This window comes from Bubalus bubalis, chromosome X, assembly GCF_019923935.1.
Source record: "Bubalus bubalis isolate 160015118507 breed Murrah chromosome X, NDDB_SH_1, whole genome shotgun sequence".
NCBI lineage: Eukaryota > Metazoa > Chordata > Mammalia > Artiodactyla > Bovidae > Bubalus > Bubalus bubalis.
The window spans coordinates 128,030,516-128,051,573 of NC_059181.1; the positions used below are offsets into that span (position 1 = coordinate 128,030,516).

The 21,058-nt window shown below is 46.0% G+C and overlaps 1 protein-coding gene across 1 annotated transcript in view; it reads right to left on the bottom strand.

The window, feature by feature from the left end:
* Positions 1–18,784: 18,784 nt before the first annotated feature.
* LOC112582111 (rhox homeobox family member 1) overlaps positions 18,785–21,058 on the bottom strand; it is a 36,184-nt gene continuing 33,910 nt past the window's right edge. The window contains exon 4 of the mRNA XM_025276331.3: positions 18,785–19,455. The gene's annotated coding sequence lies outside the window, so the exon portion shown is untranslated. The remainder of the gene's footprint in view (positions 19,456–21,058) is intronic.

Consider the following 21,058-nt stretch of genomic DNA (forward strand, 5'->3'; position numbering starts at 1 on the left):
GTTTCCCCCACCAGGGACTGAACTGGTCTTCCCTACAGTGGAATCACAGAGTCTTAACCATTGGACTGCCAAGGAAGTCCCTCCAGTATGTCATTCTTAATGACACTTTCGTGCAGGTGTGGAGGAGAGGAGGTGACATTTGTGAGCCCATCACTAATGTGCCCTTTGGAAGCTTGTATTTGGGATGAATAGTTCCTTACATCCTGGGCAGTAACACTTTGGCATTTAAGATTTACAATAAAACTTTACAGAGGACCACACCGCACTGCTTTATGTTTACCACTTCAGTCACTTTCTCTGTATTCATTTATTCATGAGGGTCTGTGAGAAGGGAGATATTTATCCTCTGATGATTCCCAATGAGGACAGAATGGTTTCCTGTGAAAATGACATCTGTCCTGCACGTTTTTGTACCTGTGAGCGTCAGTAAGCCTATGTTGGCTGTGGTATACAGGCCCTGTGCTGGGCGGTGTGGGAATGTCACAATACCCGACCCAGCCATTGTGCTGTGGGTTCTCAGTGTCTCCAGAGGCAGATCAGCCCACACCAGAGAAAGAAGCCACAGATTATGGAGGCGGATTGCAGAGCCCCACCATCTCCTCGCTCTGTGACCCTGGGCAAGTTGGCTGACCTCTCTCTGTGCCTCAACTGTCCCGTCTATAGAATGGATGTCATGATGGTATGTGCCTTATACTCTTCTGAGGTTTAAATAAAGGAATAAAGTTAAGTCCCGTGGTGAGCACTCAACCAGCATCAACTGGTGCTGGAGTGAAGGGATCAAGAGTGTGGTCAGTCTGTATCCTCGTCCACACTGACATTGAAGATGTCAGGTGAGGAGTTATTGGGAAGAACAGAAAAATTTATATGCTGAAAACACATACAGCAGTGCCTGGCACAGTAGATAAGGGCTTGATCCATGTGAGTAACTGGTAGTATTTGTATTGCTATTGCTACTATTTATATTGTTACTTTGGTGTTATTGATGAAAACTATTTCTAATTCAAAGACTATGCCCTAAGTCATTAGCTGGGCGTGAGAACTGAACCTGGAAAGAGGAGATGGTTAGGGATCCAACAGAGTACAGAGCTCAAGCAGAAAAGGCTTGAGCCAAGGGCCTGGGTTAGGAGCCTTCAGGTATGTCCAGGAGATGGAGGAATTTCCAGGGATCCATAGACAGGGCATGTTGGAAGGGAATCTGCGGTATCACAGGACATAGTGTTGAAAGGGAGGAAATCAAGATGTGGCAAAAACTGTGCAAAACTGTTTTTATTCTATATGTAAGGGGGAACTAGGCTTCCGAGGGGGCTCTGTGGTAAAGACTCGGCCTGCCAGGCTGTAAAGTCTGGGAAGCACAACTACTGCGCCCACGAGCTGCAACTACTGAAGCGCAAGCACCCTAGATTCCGTGCTCCACAGCAAGAGAAGCCGCTGCAATAAGAAGCCCGTGCAGTACAACTAGAGAGCAGCCCCCACTCACCACAACTAGAGAAAGCTCACACGAAGCAACAAAGACCCAGCACAGTCAAAAATAAATCAATAGATACTTCTTAAAAAGAAAGCAAGGGTGGGACTTCTCTGCCGGTTCAATGGCTAAGACTCTGTACTCTCACTACAGGGGACCTGGGTTCAATGCCTGGTCAGGGACCTAAGATCCCACATGCCACAACAAAGACCCAGTGCAGCCAAAGTGAGAAATAAATAAAAATGTTAAAAAAGAAATAATCTACAATTAACACTAAAAAGAGAAAGCAAGGGTAACAGAGCCTTAGTAAATTGTCATGTACATATCTTTTCATTTTTTTGAGAAATGGAAAATTCTTTTGTCAGCCACAGTAATCAAACCACCATGGTATTGGAACAAACACAGACATATAGTTCAAAGGAACAGAACAGAGACCCCCCCCCCCAAATAAACCCACACTCCTACTGTCAATTAATCCACGAGAAAAGAGGCAAAACTATGTATTGGGTAAGACAGTCTCTTCAGCAAGCGGTGCTGGGAAGACTGGATGCTACACATGAAAGAGTGAAATTAGCACATTTCTTCACACCATACACAAAAACAAACTCAAAATGGTTAAAAAAACTTAAATGTAAAACAAGACACTGCTCAACTCCTAGAAAAAGCATAGGTGAAACATTCTGTGACATAAATCAGTTACATTTTCTTAGATCAATCACCCAAGGCAAAAGAAATATCAATCAAAGCAGAAGGAAACAAATGGGACCTAATCAAACTGAAAAGCTTATTATGCACAGCAAAGGAAACCATCAACAAAACTAACAGAAAACCTACTGAATAGGAGAAAATATTTTCAAAGGGTGCAACTGAGAAGGGGTTAATATCCAAAATATAGGGAACTGCCTGGAAGTACGGTGGTTAGCACTCCTCACTCACTGCTGAGGGCCCGAGTTCAATCCCTAATTTGGAGCTAAGATCCCACAAGCCATGCAGCATGGCCCCCAAAACACTGTAAAACAATTAAAGATTAAGTTGAAAAAGTAAACCTAAGAAATCTAAACCACACAAACAGTTCATAATGACTCAATGCAGCCAAGATAAACAACCTAATCAAAAAATGGGCAGAAGACCTAAATAGACATGCTCTAAAGCAGACATAGAGGGCCAAGAGGCACATGAAAAGATGACGAACATGGCTAAGCAACAGAGACATGCAAATCAAAACCACAATGAGGTAACACCTCACGCAGGTCAGAATGGCTATCATCGAAAAATTTACAAATAAATGGTAGACAGGGAATGGAGAAAAAGAAACCCTCCTATACTGTTGGTGGGAGTGTAAATTGGTACAGGCACAATGGAAAATGGTATGCAGGTTCTTCAAAAACTATAAATAGAATTACCATTTGATCCAGAAATTCCATTCCTGGATCCAGAAAAAAAATGAAAATAATTTGAAAAGACACAGGCACCATAATGTTCATAACAGCGCTATTTACAACAGCCAAGGCATGGGAACAACCCAAGTGCCCATCAGGAGACGACTGGCTTAAAACAATCTGAAATACACACACACACACACACACACACACACACCACACACACACACACACACACACACACGGCTTCCTTGGTGGCTCACTGGTACAGAATCCACCTGCCAAACAGGAGACTCAGGTTTGATCCCTGGATCAGGAAGAGAAAAGCCGAGTGAAAGGCCATGAGGGATATATTATAGAGACTAGATCTCAGGCACTGGTGGGAGCTGAGATGAAGTCTATGAAAGGCTATTGCCTTCACATTTGATGGTGGCCTGAAGTCACTGGAGATATCAAGGCTAACAGCTGGGCAGACAGGTGTATATGAACTGGGGGAGAGCAAAGACCAAGTGGAAACTGCAAGGATTCCCTTGAACCCACAGGCACAAACTAAAACCCATGAAGGCATATAATCCTGTGATCCATACATCTGCCTCTTACCGTCTCCATTCTGGAGAAGGAGCCGGCATCCTTTGACACAGAGCTGCACGTGCACACGGCCCAGGGTCTGGAGCTGTTGTAGGAGATCACCCTGTGGGTGAGTCGCTGCAGGCCCCCTGCTGGCCCACGGCAACAAGGGGTGCCAGGGAGTCAGTGCCAATGCATACAAGCGGCAATCGCACCTGCCCTTACACCCAACTTCAGAACATAATGGCCGTGGCTTCACTCCCACCTGCCAAATCTTGCCCCAGCTTTTCTTCCGGCCAACCTTCACTCAGGACAGGGAAGGCAATCCCAGGAAAAGAAGCTCAAGCCTAGCTCAGTTGACAAAGCCATGACAACAAGCAGAGACAGACACCATAGTAGAGGGGACCTGGTCATTACTGGAGGGAAGGATGACACAGCATGGCAAATGACACACGGGGGGCATTCGGGGCCTCAGTTACAGACAAGGATGTCCCAGCGTTTGGTGCTCAGATTCCACAAACATTGTGTCCACAAAGGATTCATGTAACCACCACATTTATGCCACCCACTGCCGAGGTCCAGCCCCGGCTGATCCAGGGTATTCGAAGGAGAGACGGCCTAGGCCACTATTTATATGTTAATTAGAGATGTAAGAGTAATAGAATGAGGATAGCTCAGTAGGAAAATTCAGTGGAGAAAAGAAGCCGAGTGGCTTGGTTTACACGGAAAATCAATATAACCTGTGACACCAGGTTGGCTCTGACCACGGAGGCCGCAGGCGCCCTCTCAAATAGCGGAAGGTGCCCCACCTTAGACACCTTCTCGAGTGGGTCTTAGAAGCCCAGGCAAATAAATGGTCGCAGAGGATATCCGCGCTCCAGATGGACACTCAGCTGGAAGTCAAAGGGAAGAATGACATGGGGAGACCAAGCGTTGGTGAGCAAGGCCCATAGCTTTATTTTCAACAGGGGCTTTTATACCCTAAGTTACACATAGAGGATAATAGGGGATGCAAAGTCAGCAGTCTTTGATGCTTATCAAAAACCAGGGTTTCTTTCCTGCAGATTTATCGTATACAAATGGTTTAGGTGATTTACATCATCTTCTGGCCAGAAGGCCTATTAACATTTTATGATTCTTGACAAGGACTAATCAACCGTAAGACTTATTTTCTCTAAGAGTAATTATTTTAAGGTTCGGCGCCATCTTTCGAAGATAAAATTGCATTCCTAGAGGGCGGATGTGTAATGGGTTTGCAAAGGAAAGGATTTATTACCTTAAGGGTCTAAAGTTACTAACACCAAGGCCACTACTTACTTTTTCTACATAGCAACTATATTAATTAATACACATTCAAGGATACAATTCAGGGGATGTGGAAACTTGGCAACAAACATTGGCTCATCAATGAAATCTTTTACTAGTTTTATTCTGACAGTTTCTAACTCTCTGAGAGGCTCTAAGCTATTTGAATATCTTAAGCAGACTGTAAACAATCGTATGCATAGCTGTAGGTGTCCGGGTAAACTTGTCAGGCGAGTTAGAGAGCCATCTGAGGGGTTTGGATTTAAACACTCCTAATTGCCCAGGAACTTTATTAATTGGAGCTGTAAGTTAGCTCTTTGACAGAGAGAGCGAGATGGTGGTAGGGGACAGCCCCCAGTAAAGTCAGAGGTGAGAGCACAAAGCAATAAAGTAGGCAGACTCTGGTTTTTGGGGGGTAGATGCTCGAGAATATCCGGGGGCACTCCCGAGGCTCGATCCCGCCTTTGCGTATGCCGAGCCTCCTTCCTCATGACCTTTGTCACGAGTGGAATGTCTCTCGCCGGCTCCCGGCAACCCATCCTGTTGAGTGTCTCTGTCCACAATGCTCGGTGGAGCAGAAGAGGAAGCTACCATAAGTAAGCATGGAGCTACTGGCAGCATTTCGGAAAACTGGTCACCATGACTTTTGGTCACTGACCAATGACTTCTGAGCTAGGCCATCAACCTCTGGATATTCCACCAGCTTCTCAAAGAGGGTGAGTGTTCCTAGGGAGATATCTGAAAAAAAAGGAAAGACTAATTTGGAAAGATACATGCACCACAGCACTCATTGGAGTACTATTTACAATAACCAAGATATGGAAGCTACCCAGGTGTCCATCAACAGAGGAATAGATAAAGAGGATGTGGTGTACATGTATAGACACACAATGGAATACTACTCAGCCATAAAATGAAGGAAATTTTGTCATTTGCAACAACATGGATGGACTTGGAGAGTATTATGCTTAGTGAAATAAGTCAGAGAAAGACAAACACTGTATGATATCACTTGTATGTGGAACCTAAAAAGTAAAGCAAGCTTGTGATTATGACCCAAAGAAAGAAACTAAACTCACCAATATAGAGAACAAACTAGTTCTCTATAAACCAGTGGGGAGACAAAGTGGGGAAGGACAAGATTGGAGTAACGGATTCCTAGGTACAAACTACTATATATGAAATAAATAAGCTTCAAGGACATATTGTGCAGCACATGGAATATAGCAAGATGTCATAAGAACTACAAGTGGAGTATAACTTTTAAAAATTGTGAATCACTATGTTGTATCCCTGAACTTCATAACATTGCACATCAACTATAACTCAATTAAAAATATGTAAATACAAAGAACCGAAATCAACCAATAAAACAGAGTGACTGTTTCCTTAATTTTTGATGACACTTAGAGAAATAAGGGTGACACTGTACAGGCTTTGGTCGGAATAGTGACTAGTTTCCAAAGCTTCAGGCGGGAATATGAACCTGAAATCTGTCCCAGTGTGACTCTTGGGTATCTTCCCAGATTAAAAATACAAGTTTGAGAGACAACAACCTCTGTTTCTGTGCTCTTTCCCACATCTATTGAGAATAAGAAATAGTGGGCCCACGGACACAAGAGAAAATCACAGGAGAACAGCTTGCTACTCCTTTTCCCTGAGAGATACTGCTTCCAGCTTGAGCTCCAGACTGGAAACCGACTGCACTCAGGTGCTCTGTCATTATCCTCTCTGGGCTTCCTATTCCGCATATGTAATAATAAGAAGGCGGTTTAATTTCAAAAATTCCTTCCAGCTCTAACATTCTTTGACTTGGTCCATATCATTCCTAGGGAAGTTCTTTACCAAAACAGGAAACACAAAAAGGGCGTGTGGGGATTTAATGTCCATAAAACGTCTCGTCACACCTTCCCTGTTGTCAGCTAACAATGTTGTGATAATTTCAGGTGAACAGCCGAAGGGCCTCAGCCATACATACACGTGTCCATTCTCCCCCAAATCGCCCTCCCATCCAGGCTGCCACATAACTTATTCACCAGTCTCCACTCTTTTTTAAGATTCTTTCCTCAGTACAGAGTACTGAGTTCCCTCTGCTACACAGTAGGTCCTTCTTTGTTTTCTATTTTATATGTGTGTATGACAACCCCAGTCTCCAGAGAAACACGATTTTTAACCTATACATTAACAGACAAAACACACCGGACGCCAAAACAACACACCCGGCAACTGAAGCCAAAAAAGAAACAAAACCAATACAATATTGTAAAGTAATTAGCCTCCAATTAAAATAATAAATTTAAATAAAAAAAAGAAAAGCAAACTGGCTGAACACAATCCCCAGTCCTGTTCACAGTCCATAGACTCTTGGTTTCTTTCTTAAGATCACCTGTTATATATACATCAGAAAATGATGATGATAATAATAATAACTAACCTTTATTCCTCGGCTATCCATAGGGCCATTTAGGGCTGCCCTGGTAGCTCTGCGGTAAAGAATCTGCTTGACAATGCTGGAGACAGAAGAGACATGGGTTCGATCCCTGGGCCAGAAAGATCCCCTCAGGTAGGAAATGGCAACCCACTCCCGTATTCTTGCCTGGAAAATTCCGTGGTTAGAGAAGCCTGGCGGGGTACAGTCCATGGACTCGCCAAGCGTCGGACACGACTTAGCCACTGAGCACACAGGCATAGGCGAACTCATGCGGGGCAAAGGAGGAAGAGTCTGTTTCTTAGAAAGGCAGAGGCTGGCAGTGGCGGCCTTGACTCTCCCGCGCCGTCTGCTGGGGAGTTGGCTCCACGCTGACTCTCCGCACTTGGGCCCTCCCTAGGAGCTTCTCGCACTTCGTGCATTGATGTGAGACTGCTAGGTGACATGGGGGGAACTGGAGGTTACTAGGGGCTGCAGTGGGGACGTGTGGAGTCTGAGAAGTGAGGTGCAGACTGAGGGCGGTGTGGGAGTCTGTGGGGCGGAGAGCCATGTGCAGCCTGCGGGATGCAGGGTCACCAAGATCTACTTTCCGCTATGCGAGTGTGGTCCTGGCACCACCGGTGGCGTCTCCTGCGCCCCGCAGCCCTTTGCTCTGCTTAGGAAAATGGTAGAAAGCGGGGGCGAGGGCCAGTTTCCATGGAGCCTTTTAAGCCTGCCTCCTTCCCATAAACTGCAAAACCTGCCCTTACAGGGAAAGCGCTGTGTTTTCTATTAGCCTTCCCGCAGGGCCGTTTATCAGCAATCCGTATTATGAAAACAGAGGACGTTTTTCAACAATTGTAAATCCTGAAACTATGTCTTGCAGGTCCTTGGCCAGGGGCCATTTCCCAGAGAGTCACTGCTCAGGAATCTTCCAAACTGACTTGCTCCACACCCCACTTCTCCCCCACCCCTACTTTCCATCCCCTTAGCAAATACTTTCCAAGATGCCTATTCACCTAAGAACTGTGATTCTGAGATCTCACCCATTTATGTCCACTTGCTGGTTGTGTGGCAGCAGGTACATCACTACTCAGAGATAACAGCATCAACCTCTACAGAATGGATGAATAAACCTCCTTTATTCACTCATTCCACCTGTGTCAACCGAGCATCTATTCCATTTGGGCCCTGGGCTAGGTGCTGGGAACACCTCAGGGAGAAAGACAGATGCTTTCCTTCCTGTCATGAAATTTGCCTCCCAACTAGAGACCCAGACAGTAAACCAATAAATACACAAATGGTGATGTGCCCATGTAAGGAATGTGGTACAAGGAGAGAGAATACATGGATTCTGACTTGGGTTGTAAGGTCAAGGAAGGCCACTCAAGAAGGGACACAAAAGCGCAACCTGAAGGATACCTAAGCTGGATGAAAGTTGCTGGGCCAAAATTCTGAATTCACTTGGGCTGTAAGGTCAAGGAAGGCCACTCCAGGGAGGGACACAAAAGATTAATCTGAAGGATGCCTAAGCCAGATGAAAGTTGCTGGGCCAAAATGCTGCATCTAGGAAAGACGCAGGAGTGGCTAGATATCAGGAGTGAGGAGGAGAGAGGCTCCAAAGGAGTTTGCAGAAGTAACCAGGGGACCCTTGGTGTTGTACGTTCTATGGATTTGGACAAATGTATTAAGGACGTGTATCCATCATTATACTATCAAACAGAGTATTTTCACTGCCCCCCAAACCCTCTGTGTTCTTCCTACTCCTCCCTCCTCCCTCGTCCTGGCAACCACTGAACTTTTTTCTGTTTTTTGTCTGTCTCCATACTTCTGCCTTTTCCCCAATGGCATATAAATGGACTCATTCAGCATGTACCCTTTTGAAACTGGCTTCTTTCATTTAGCAATAATGCATTTAAGGCTCTTCCATAACTTTGAGTGGACTTTTTTTCAGATATTTTAATGTATCCAAGTGTGGAGAAATGAAAGTCACTCAGTCCTGTCCAATTCTTTGCTACCACATGGACTATACAGTCCATGAAATTATCCAGGATAGAATACTGGAGTGGGTGGCCTTTTCCTTCTCCAGGGGACCTTTCCAACCCAGGGATCAAACCCAGGTCTCCAGCACTGCAGGTGGATTCTTTACCAGCTGCGCCACAAGGGAAGCCCTAATGTATCCAAAGAGCTAAAGAAAACAATGTCTAAAATCTAAAGGAAAGATTCCACTCCAATAAGAGCTTACAAGTCATCATTCCCACCTTCAGAAGAAAAACTATGAACAGATTAAAAATCAATGACCATTCTTGGCCACGTCACAGAATTGAGGTCATGGGACAAATTGTCATCCCTGAACTGGAGAAAGAGCTGATTCTCGAGATTACAGATTATAGTGAACACAGATCAGCACACCTGAGGCAGAAAATGCTGAAATCTAAAACCTGGAACTTCAAAGGTCGCTTCAGTGAATTGCTGGTGACTGAGTGTGGACTAACTTGAGAATTTAAAATTCCTAGGGACCTAATGGAAGCAACCCCCACCCCCACAATCATGGTGTTTACCCCTAGGATCCTCAACAGGTTTTCTTGGTAAAGATCAGAGAAATATTGCCTCCTGTTTGACCAAGAAAGAGGGGAGAAGTAACCATCTGGAAACAAGCCAAGAGCATTCTTCGTAACAATGGCCTACCCAGCAAGGGAGAAGACTTCACCAGAGCCTTCTTGGACTTGGGGTAAGGGAAATTGCCGAACTTCCAACCCCCTAGACATTCACCTTCACAGAAGAGAAGAAAAAAGCTGAGGACTACTTGTGAAGGTCATAGTCCAGGGGGTCAGGGACACTAAACAACTGAGCCCAAACCATAAGATTATAGAACGTGTCTCCTCAACCCAGACCTGACCAAACATCAACAAGGTCTCCTCATAATGCAGTGGGTCCCAGCTGAAAGAACGGAAGGCTCAGACTCTATTTAAGAAGCGGTTTCTATGGGAAATGAAAAACACCAGCAGGCAAAAACAAAACACTAGTGGAAGTTGAATCCTCTGATACTACAGATACAGAAAACTGTAAACACAGCATATCTCTTGGCCAGATAAAAATAAGATGTCATACAAAGGCCTGTGTACTTCCAAATACCTGATCATTATTGGCTTTCAGTGACAACTAAAAAATACATAGCCTGATAAAAGGAAAGAAGAAATAGTCTGAAGAGACAAAGCAAGTGTCACAAGCAGATTCAGGTATAGCAGAGATATGAAATTATCAGACTGAAAATTTAAAATAGATCGATATGCTAAGGTCTCTAGTGAAAAAGGTGGACAACTTGCAAGAACAGATGGATAATGTAAACAGAGAGAGAGAACCCCTTAGAAAGAATATAAAGGAAATAGTAGAATAAAAAACTGCAAAGAAATAAAGAATATATTTAATGGACCTATCAGATGATTGGAAAGGGCTGGGATTAGAATCAGAGAGTTTGTAGATTTATCAGTAGAACCCCCCGAACTGAAATGTAGAGAAAAAATTAATAAAACATGGAATAGAATATCTTCCAATCACTGTGGGACAATTACAAACGGTATAACATGTATAATGGGACTACACAAAGCAAAGAAAGAGAAAAGAAACAGAGGAAGTATTTGAAGTAATAATAGTTGGGATTTTTCTAAAATTAATGAGAGGTCGTCACATCTAGGAAGTTCAGAGAGCACCAAGCAATATAAATGTCAAAAGGAAAAAAAAAAAAAAAACACATCTAGGCATATCATATTCAAATTGCAGAAAACCAAACGCAGAGAAAATCTTGAAAAAAGTAGAGAATAAAAACACCCTACCTAACCTGTATATTATCATATGTGAAACGGATCGCCAGTTCAGGCTCGATGCATGATACAGGGTGCTCGGGCTGGTGCACTGGGATGACCCAGAGGGATGGGATGGGGAGGGAGGTGGGAGGGGGGTTCAGGATGGGGAACACATGTATACCTGTGGCAAATTCATGTCAATATATGGCAAAACCAATACAGTATTCTAAAGTAATCAGATCAGCCTCCAAAAAATTAATTAATTAAAACACACACACGGACACACACACACACCTTACCTAGCGAGGAACACAGGTGGTCCCTGCAGGGAGTCTTGCTCTATATGCCAGTCTGAGTCTTGCCAGAAGCCTGACCGAATGGCAAGGCCATTAGCCACATCCACGGTTCAGTGAAGATACAGCAAGCCTTCTTGTTGAAGTGACCCGGACAGACATCCACACCGCATGAGGCTCTGCCCGTTGCAATGAGCGTCCCTCGCCACACTCAGTAAGGGAAAGGGTGGTCTCAGATTCGATGGCAGCTGTGCCCCGTTCCTGCTTGTTTGTAGTTGACCGGGAGGAGCCATCAGGTGTGCTGATCAGGCCCACTTATGGTCCAGGACAGGGGACCCCAACCCCCGGGATCTAATGCCTGATGATCTAAGTGGAGCTGATGTCATGATAATAAAAACAAAGTGCACAATAAATGTAATGTGCTTGAATCGTCCGGAAACCACCATGACCCCGCCCCGTCCGTGGAAAATTCTCTTCCACGAAAGTGGTTCCTGGTGCTAAAAAGGTTGGGATTGGTGATCCAGGAGGTCTTTGTACCTGGACCCTCACAGGGCCAGTGGAAGCAGTGGCTCTTTGGGCAATGTGCCAGGGAGCCAAAGAGACACCCCCTGAGAACCTTTCAGGGAGTTGTGAGACCCCATCTGTTCTGCATTTTGCTCATTCCTGTATGTACCATTTCTATATAAGATTCCTGAACCACCTCCATCAAGTGAGTTGAGACATCTGCTTGGATCCATGCCACGATTGGAATTTATGGTCTTAAGATTACTTAGGGGCTTCTCTGGTAGTCCGGTGGTTAAGAATCCACTTTCCAATGCAGGGGATGCAGCTTTGATCTCTGGTCAGGGAACTAAGATCCTACATGGCTCGGAGCTACTTAGCCACATGCGCCCACAACTACAGAGCCCGTGTGCCTTAATGAATTATCCCACATGCCGCAACTAAGACCTGACATAGCCAAATAAATAACCATTTTTTAAAAGATTGCTTCACAGCCATGAATCATGTGCACAGTATCCACCAAGGGCCAATAAGAGGCCAGCAACTGTCCTGAGCTGACTAAGACACTGGGGCTCCCTGGGTCATCTCCAGATTCACCAGCAAAGGTGAAATCCAGGGCCATCACCATGCAGACTCTAGTGGGACTCTGCCAGGCTCCTCATAATCTGCTTCCTGACCCCAGATTAGAGTTCCTTAGCGGGGATAGCCCATGAGTCTCCCTTGAGGCCCCGGGATTGAGTGAGTAGACCCAGAGAGGTCTTTGGGAAAGCCCTTGCCCAGATGGTCCAGAAGAGGGCACCTGAATACCATTTGTATGTTATTCTTTCCGTTGGTCTGTGCTGTGCTGAGTTGCTCAGTCCGGCCCTTTCCGAGCCCCCCAGGCTCCTCTGTCCATGGGGATGCTCCAGGCTAGAATACTGGAGTGGGTTGCCATGCCCTCCTCCACGGGATCTTCCCAACCAGGGATCGAACCCAGTCTCCCATATTGCAGACGGATTCTTTACCATCTGAGCTACCAGGGAAGCCCATGAATATTGGCATGGGTGGCCTCTCCCTTCTCCAGGTTATCTTCCCGACCTAGAAATCGGTCTTGGGTCTCCTGCACTGCAGGTGGATTTTTTTTTTACCAACTGAGCTACCACGGAAGCCCCAACTTTTGCCACTTCTTCAGTAACTATTTTTTTTTCCTTCTGTGGCCAGGAAGAGGGGAGATTTCTGGTTTGGGGCGTACTGTGCCACCAGAGGTTCATAGCAGTTGATCTCATGGGGTTTGTGGGATTCAGGCAAGTGAGCAGAACTGAGGCCAGTCTCCAGCATCAGCAATATTCATAGCTCTGGAGTGCGTGTGCTCACCAGTGAGGGGCCATGCAAATGCTGCTTCTTTCTTGGCTGCTTGGCATTGACCCTAGTGAGGGAGAGCTCAAGACACATCAGTCCTTGTGGCACTGAGAAAATTCTCCCCGCTTCTGGGAAGCAGTGGGCTCTTTTTATTCCTCTACTTCTTTGTTCTGTCTGCTGTGTTAGTGTCTTCATCATCTTCGTGGTAGCAAATGTTTATTGAACACCTACAGCTTGCCATGTTTTCTTCTGAGTGCTGCACGTGAATCTCTTCATCTTCTTTTCAGCTCTATGAACTAACTACTATTAAGATCCCGTTGTACGGATGAGGTTCAGGAAGCTGAACCAATCTGTTCAAAGTCACAGAGCCAGTCCATTGCAGAGCTCTGATTTGATTCTGAGTCCACAGTTTGTCTTCTTCCTAGGAAGCCAGCTGCCTCTCACACTTCCTCCTCCCCACCCACATGCCTCTCCCTCTCCAGGTCGTCTCAGCGGCATCGTCTCCGTGTGGGTCCTGGGTTTGTGTGCTGTCCTCCAGGCAGTGAGCTCAGAGATGGCACTTAGCCAAGCACTTCCCTTTCTTTGTTGGGACGGAGGCATTGTCTTAACGGGAGAAACCAGCCACTCCATACACAAGCACCATGGTTAAGGGCAGGGGCTCCAAACCTTGGAGATTTCATAGACTAGTAATATTAGTAAAATAAAACTGGGTTTGGACAGAGGCCATAATCTTTTCATTTTACCGATTTAGATCCTGTCATTCTCCTCCTACTACTAATATTAATAACAGAAATAATATCTAAAGCTTATAGAGAAAGATTACCATGTACCATATACTAGTCTCAATCTTTCAATGAATTACTTGATTTAATCCTCACAAAAATCATATTCAGTAGGCATTGTCGTTTTCCCCATTTTGGAGGCAAGGAAAGTGACAAAAAGAAACGTCAGGAGTAAATAATTCCTGACTCTGCTGAAAACCATTGTAGTGTATTATCTCTCATCTCTGTTTGATAAAAGATATTTTTAAAAGAAACCATCAAAGTACTTCCCTGGTGGTCCAATGGTTAAGACTCTGCACTTCCACTGCAGGGGGCATGGGTTCAATTCCTGGTTGGGGAGCTAAGATCCTGAGTGCCACAGCTTGTGGATGAAAAAAAAAAAAAAAAAAAAAGGAAAGAAAAAAAGTAACCATCAAGCACAGCAAGAGGCCCTGATCTCAGAATTGAGCAATAACCAACTAAAAGCATGGACGGTTCAGGGTTTGTCTTGGGCAAAGCACATGCTGTCTCTCTCTCTCTCTCTCTCTCTCTCTCTCTCTCTCTCTCTCTTTTTGCAGTTAAATGTGAAGGTACTAATATGTGCTTTGAGAAGTAAACGTCTAGATAAATACTGAGACCTTAACCCAGTGACTGGCACATAAGTATACAGTACATACCAGCTGCGACATTTATCATTGTAATTCCTTGTGGCAGAACCCTGCAAACTAACCTCTTGGGAGGAAACTGAGCAAGGCAACTCTAGACTCTTCCTGTTACTGAGGTCAGGTAATTTTCTGTAACTGACGACACCCTCCTTCCCTCAGCTGTCTCCAATTTCCCCTCCTTGAATGAACTGAAGCAGAGGAGTTTTACTTCCCATTGATTGATATTGTTGCCATCAGTTCTGTTCAATTGCTCAGTCGTGTCCGTCTCATTGCAATTCATGGACTGCAGTAAATCAGGCTTCCGGTTGTTGTTGCATCAACAACTCTTGGGGCTTGCTCAAACTCATGTCCATCAAGTCGGTGATGTCCCCTTCTCCTCCTGCCTTCAATCTTTCCCAGCATCAGGGTCTTTCCAATGAGTCAATTCTTCCCATCAGGTGGCCAAAGTATTGGAGCTTCAGCTTCAGCATCAGCCCTTCCAATGAATATTCAGGACTGATTTCCTTTAAGATTGACTGGTTTGACCTCTTTGCTGTCCAAGGGATTCTCAAGAGTCTTCTCCAACACCACAGTTCAAAAGCATCAATTCTTCAGTACTCAGCTTTCTTTACAGGCCAACTCTCACATCCACATATGACTTCTGGAAAAACCAGAGCTTTGACTAGATAGGTCTTTGGCAGCAAAGTAATGTCTCTGCTTTTTAGTATGCTGTCTAGGTTGGTCATAGCTTTTCTTCCAAGGAGCAAGCGTCTTTTAATTTCATGGCTGAAGTCACCATCTGCAGTGATTTTGGAACCCCAAAAGATAAGTCTGTTACTGTTTCCACTGTTTCCCCATCTATTTGCCATGAAGTGATGGCATGCTCTTCCTTTTGTGATTGTTGAGTTTTAAGCCCGCTTTTTCACTCTCCTCTTTCGCTTTCATCAAGTGGTCTTCAGTTCCTCTTCACTTTCAGCCATAGGGGTGGTGTCATCTGCATATCTGAGGTTATTGATATTTCTCCTGGCAATCTTGATTCCAGCTTGTGATTCATCCAGCCTGGCATTTCGCATGATGTACTCTGCATATAAGTGAAATAAACAGGGTGACGATCTACTCGTTTCCCAATTTGGAACCAGTTCCCTGTTCCATGTCTGGTTCTAACTGTTGCTTCTTGATCTGCCTACAGATGTCTCAGAAAGCAGGTAAGGTGGTCTGATATTCCCGTCTCTTGAAGAATTTCCCCCAGTTTGATGTGATCCACACAGTCAAAGGCTTTGGCATAGCCAATAAAGCAGAAGTAGATGTTTGTCTGGAATCCTCTTGCTTTTTCTATGATCCCACGGATGTCGGCAATTTGATCTCTAGTTCCTCCGCCTTTTCTAAATCCAGCGTGAACATCTGGAGGTTCTCAGTTCACATACTGTTGAAGCCTAACTTGGGGAATTTTGAGAAATACATTGCTAGCATGTGAGATGAGTGCAACTGAGTGGTAGTTGGAACATTCTTTTGCGTTGCCTTTGAGATTGGAATGAAAACTGACCTGTTCCAGGCCTGTGGCCACTGCTGAGTTTTCCTAATTTGCGGGTGCATTGAGTGCAGCACTTTCACAGCATCATCTTCAGGATTTGAAACAGCTCAGCTGTTGCCATAGCAGCACTCAAACTTTCCATCTGAAAACCCTAGGGAACAGGGAGTCATAAACCCCTTCTGAGGCTTCTGCTGCAGCTGCTTGCAGGTTGGATGGCCACTCAGGTATTAATTTATTCATTTTTCACTGAAGGATAATTGCTTTACAGGATTCTGTTGGTTTCTGCCCAACATCAACATGAATCAGCCATAGGTGTACATATGTCCCCTCCCTCTTGAATCTCCTTCCCACTTCCCTCCCCATTCCACCCCTCTAGGTTGTTACAATGCCCCTGTTTGAGTTCCCTGAGTCATACAGCAAATTCCCAATGGCTATCTATTTTACATATGGTAATATATGGTTCCGTGCTCCTCTCTGTATGCATCATGCCTTCACTAAGGTATTGAGGGTTAGTAAGAGAGGGCTCCTCAAAAGTCATCTGCAGTGGTTCTCCCCATTCATCACTCAGATCCCAAACTTGACCATGCTCTTGACCTTTCACACCCATTCTGCCAAATAGACTCTCATCGGGAATGTAAAGGGAGAAAAGGAACTAGGAAAGGACAGGGCGTGCTGCTGTGCTAAGTCGATTCAGTCGTGTCCAACTCTCTGTGACGCCATGGACTGTAGCCCAGCGGGTTCCTCTGTCCATGGGATTCTCCAGGCAAGAATATTGGAGTGGGTTGCCATGCCTTCCTCCAGGGGATCTTCCTGAGCCAGGGATGGAACCCCAGTCTCTTATGTCTCTGGGAGAGTTCTTCACCCCTAGCGCCACCTGGGAAAGGCCCTTAGGAGCGAGGATCAAGAATGATTTCTCTCACTCATATGTGAGAATAAAATCCCAGCCTTTTCCTTCTCATGTTGGAGCACGGGGCTCCATGAGGGGGTTCTAAATAGGACCTTTCCATAAATAAACACCCTGCCTCATTGGCTTGTCCTTGGACGTCTTGGATTTGCCTCCAAGTCAATTCATCAAAAGCCATCCTTTTACCAAAAGTCAAGACACAATGACCAAATGAATAAGTGGGTCATTCTTTGAAGGATTAAGTTACTATATGTGACTAATGTGCCACAGCTTACCAAACTTACTGAGTTACCAAAACTTTATTGTTTTATATATTTATTTCAACTTGCTACATAACATACAAAAATGCACATATTTAATGTATATATTTGGACAAGTTTGGACATATATACTGGAGAAGACAATGGCACCCCACTCCAGTATTCTTGCCTGGAAAATCCCATGGAGCCTGGTAGGCTGCAGTCCATGGGGTCGCTAAGAGTCGGACACGACTGAGCGACTTCGCTTTCACTTTTCACTTTCGTGCATTGGAGAAGGAAATGGCAACCCACTCCAGTGTTCTTGCCTGGAGAATCCCAGAGACCGGGGAGCCTGGTGGGCTGCCGTCTATGGGGTCACACAGTGTCGGACATGACTGAAGAGTCTTAGCAGCAGTAGCAGTAGCAGGATATATGTACAAAACCATGATACCATCACAATGTTCTTATTTGTTTTAAGAGAAGAAATAATCCGTTTTTTTTTTTTTTTTTTTTAATATTCTACTTACTTATTTTTCCGCGCTGGGTCTTTGTTGTGGCAGGAGAGATCTTCCATTTCTTTGCAGTGTGTGGGCTCTTTAGTTGCAGCATGTGAACTCTTAGTTGCTGTGTGTGACATCCAGCTCCTTGACCAGTGTTCCAACCTGGGCCCCCAGCACTGGGAGTGCAGAGTCCCAGCCACTGAACCACCAGAGAAGTCCCAATGCTGTCATTTTTAAATCCAGAGTCTAATGCGGTTTTCTTTGGGCAAATTGGCATGGCCAAGGGCTGGAGAGAGCCAGTTCCATAAGGTTCTGGGCCTGGACACTCCCCCTCCCCATTCTTTAGTCCCTCCTTCCTCTGGGATAGGCAACTGGAGAAGACTCTCTTCCTCTGCCAGCAAATGATCCCCTCCTCCACCCCAACCCCCAGCTACAAGGGGAACTTGGCTGATGGCCTGCTCCTTCTCCTCACATACCCTTTCCTGGGTGGTTTCTACCTGGGAATTCCATTTGAAGAAGAAAGGCAAGGTCTTCCTGCTTCTTTTAAATAATGTGATTATCCTGCATCAGTGCTCAAGGGACCACTCCTCCTGGCTTCAGGCAGCACTCAACCAAGAGCCTTCTTTGCAGTATTAAATTAGCTGGAACCCAGGTTCTCCCCAAGATGTTGAAGGTGACAAAATATATCTGAAGGCCACATGATCAACTCTGAGCTGGGGAAGGAGGGCTAAGTTTCCACCTCTGGGAGAGGGGAAAAGTCTCACACGGGCCTAGACAGAGTTTCCTCTTGCATTTCCTCTACAGAGCCAGGAACTCCCCCTGCTGCTGGAGTGGTTTCTATCTGCGCCCCCACCCACCCCGAATATCCTCCGCAAAAGGGAAGGTGGTGAACAGAACTGGGAGAGAACCAGATGAACACCCAGCTCCCTCTCCTCCATAAAGCCCTATGAGCAGCCCCTGTGGAAGTGGCCCTTGGGGCCCTTGCCTCTGACCTCATCACCATGAATGTGACTCAGGCCTGCCTTGGAACACACTCTCCTCCCTTGGAGACTCAAGCGACCCGTCTTGCACATCTAGGTGGTCCCAATGCTGCAGGGTGGGGGAAGGATGGGTGTTGGAGATGAGGGTGGAAGCGGATGGATGGGTCTTGGTACACCCCTCCTGGGCACCTGGGATACTTCAGAGATGTGTGTGGTCTACTGATGGTGACTGTGGATCAGCAGTTTCCATCAGATGCAATAACCCCATGTGACACACAGAACAAATATGCAGAGAATTCACAACTTTATTGAAAACACAGAAAACGCGCCCTAAAATAGTGGGTCAATGACTCGGCACGTGTATGTAGCACACTTGGCAGGCACGTGGCAGGCCCTGTGTGCTTGATGCTGAGGTATCAGAACTTCAATCTGGCTCAAAGGCACTTTCGACAAAGCTGTCATGGAGACCATTCAAGAGGAAACGGGGCTACAGAAAGGCCACTGGTGGTAGGGGACCAGGCAAGGCCGTGAGGGCAGCTGGAGTGAATGGAGGGTGGTAGAATCCAGGGCAGAGGAGGCAGAAACAGAGGGGGTAAGGGCAGCATGGGCATCAAGGGCGGCACGGGCAGCATCAAGGGGGACACGGGCGGCAAGGGCATCAGCTCCAGGGTATCGGCTCCAGAAGGGCCCAGACACAATTCAGCTCCTGAATGAGGACGGTGTTGCAGGGTCCACCCCTGTTGCTGACCACACGGTGGGCCGGGAGCAGGGGCGGCGCATCTCTGAACCTCAGTGCTCTCTGATATTTCCTCCACTTGGCCCTTCTATGATTAAACCACACCTCCAGTCAGAGAGAAAAAGGGGGCTGGGTTAGTACATGGACCAGTTAATATCAGACAGGAAAAAACGGAGCAGGGAAATCTTGGTGACTTGAAGATGGGAAACTACACCAGGAGAAGAAGCTATTTCCTCCTGGTTAAAATTTTTTAGGACATTTACTTATAGGCCGTCCTATCCGCCACCCCACCCCCAGCAAGTGAGCACTGATGATGTGCCTGGCTCTGGACTGGCTTCTCGCCTTGTCTCTCCTCCCACCTATTACTATTCGTGCCACTAACGCCACTCACTAGGCAGGCGCACCTTCGTGATGGGGGAAGTTGAGCACATGATAAAGTGGGTGCCTTTTAAAATCATACTGAGAGGAACGGGACCCATTTTGAATGACCGGTCTCTGGTGCACAGTAAATAATCAATAGGCACGGGCTGGGTTTGTAAATAAAAGCTGTCCCCAGGGACTGCTGTGACGGTTCTAGAGACGGAGCTGGTGTTGCCAGCGAGGTTTGGTCGTGGGGGCCCAGGGACTCTGTGGCTCGTCTGCTGACACCAGTGGAGTTGAAGCCCTGGACACAGCCTTAGTACCGGACTGCAGATCAGAGAGGTTTATACCGCTGCTGCTTAGTGACTTCAGTCTGTCCGACTCTGGGCGACCCTATGGACTGCAGCCTGCCAGGCTCCTCTGTCCATGGAACAAACTCGGCCCAAATTGACTAACATTCTTAAAATCTCGGCCAGCCAAGAGATGGCGGGGAGGACGCAACCACCGTTGCCTTTCTCAACTCTGCACTCTCCACCCTGCCCCACCCTCCAAATTTGCCCAGGCTCAGGACCCAGTCAGCTCCCTCTGCTCTGGGTGTGGCTGCAGGACCTTGGACCAGAGTCTCTTGTGCCCCATAGCCCTGCTCTCTAGGCGCTGCCTCTCAACCAGGAGAGCCTCATCGTCCCCTCATGATTAAGGCAAGAGCATAGGAAGAGAATTGATAAACACATCGGTCAGGATTCACAAAATGGCTCCTTCCGAAATATGAGCCAACTTTCAACAACTGAAAGAAAAACCTGTGCTGTGGGTGCCACTGCTCCCTCAGCATCCCAGTTGTTGGAATTACATCATATTTAATGTTTTTGGATGTTTTCACTCTGCAAATTTTACATGAAACCAAAGGCCTCCTCTCTCTATCGCCTCATTTTTCCTCTCCCATCTTAGTATCTGGGCCCTTCTGATGCATGAATAGGTAGTCTTAAGGAGCCACGTTAATAAAGCTCACTGTGGAGCGGGGGATAGAGTGTACCAGGGATCAAATCTGCATAAAGATAAACAAGATGTAAAACTGGCTAACTGAAGTGCTGGCGGCTACTACTTCCATATTCCCAGTACTGCTTTCATAGAGTAACTCTTGCTGTGTGTGAAAACAAGGGGAGGTGTCCATTAAATATTTCTTTGGGAGATTCGTGCCATAGAATTTGGAAATAGATGGGAACATTCTCTCTTTTCCCTTATTTGTTTCCTGTGGGTCCTGTTCCCCTTCAGAACTCCACTAAGAGACCACTATGTGAACCCCGGAGAAGCATGTCACCAGGTTTTCTCTCCCCGTGAGCTTGCTTTGCCT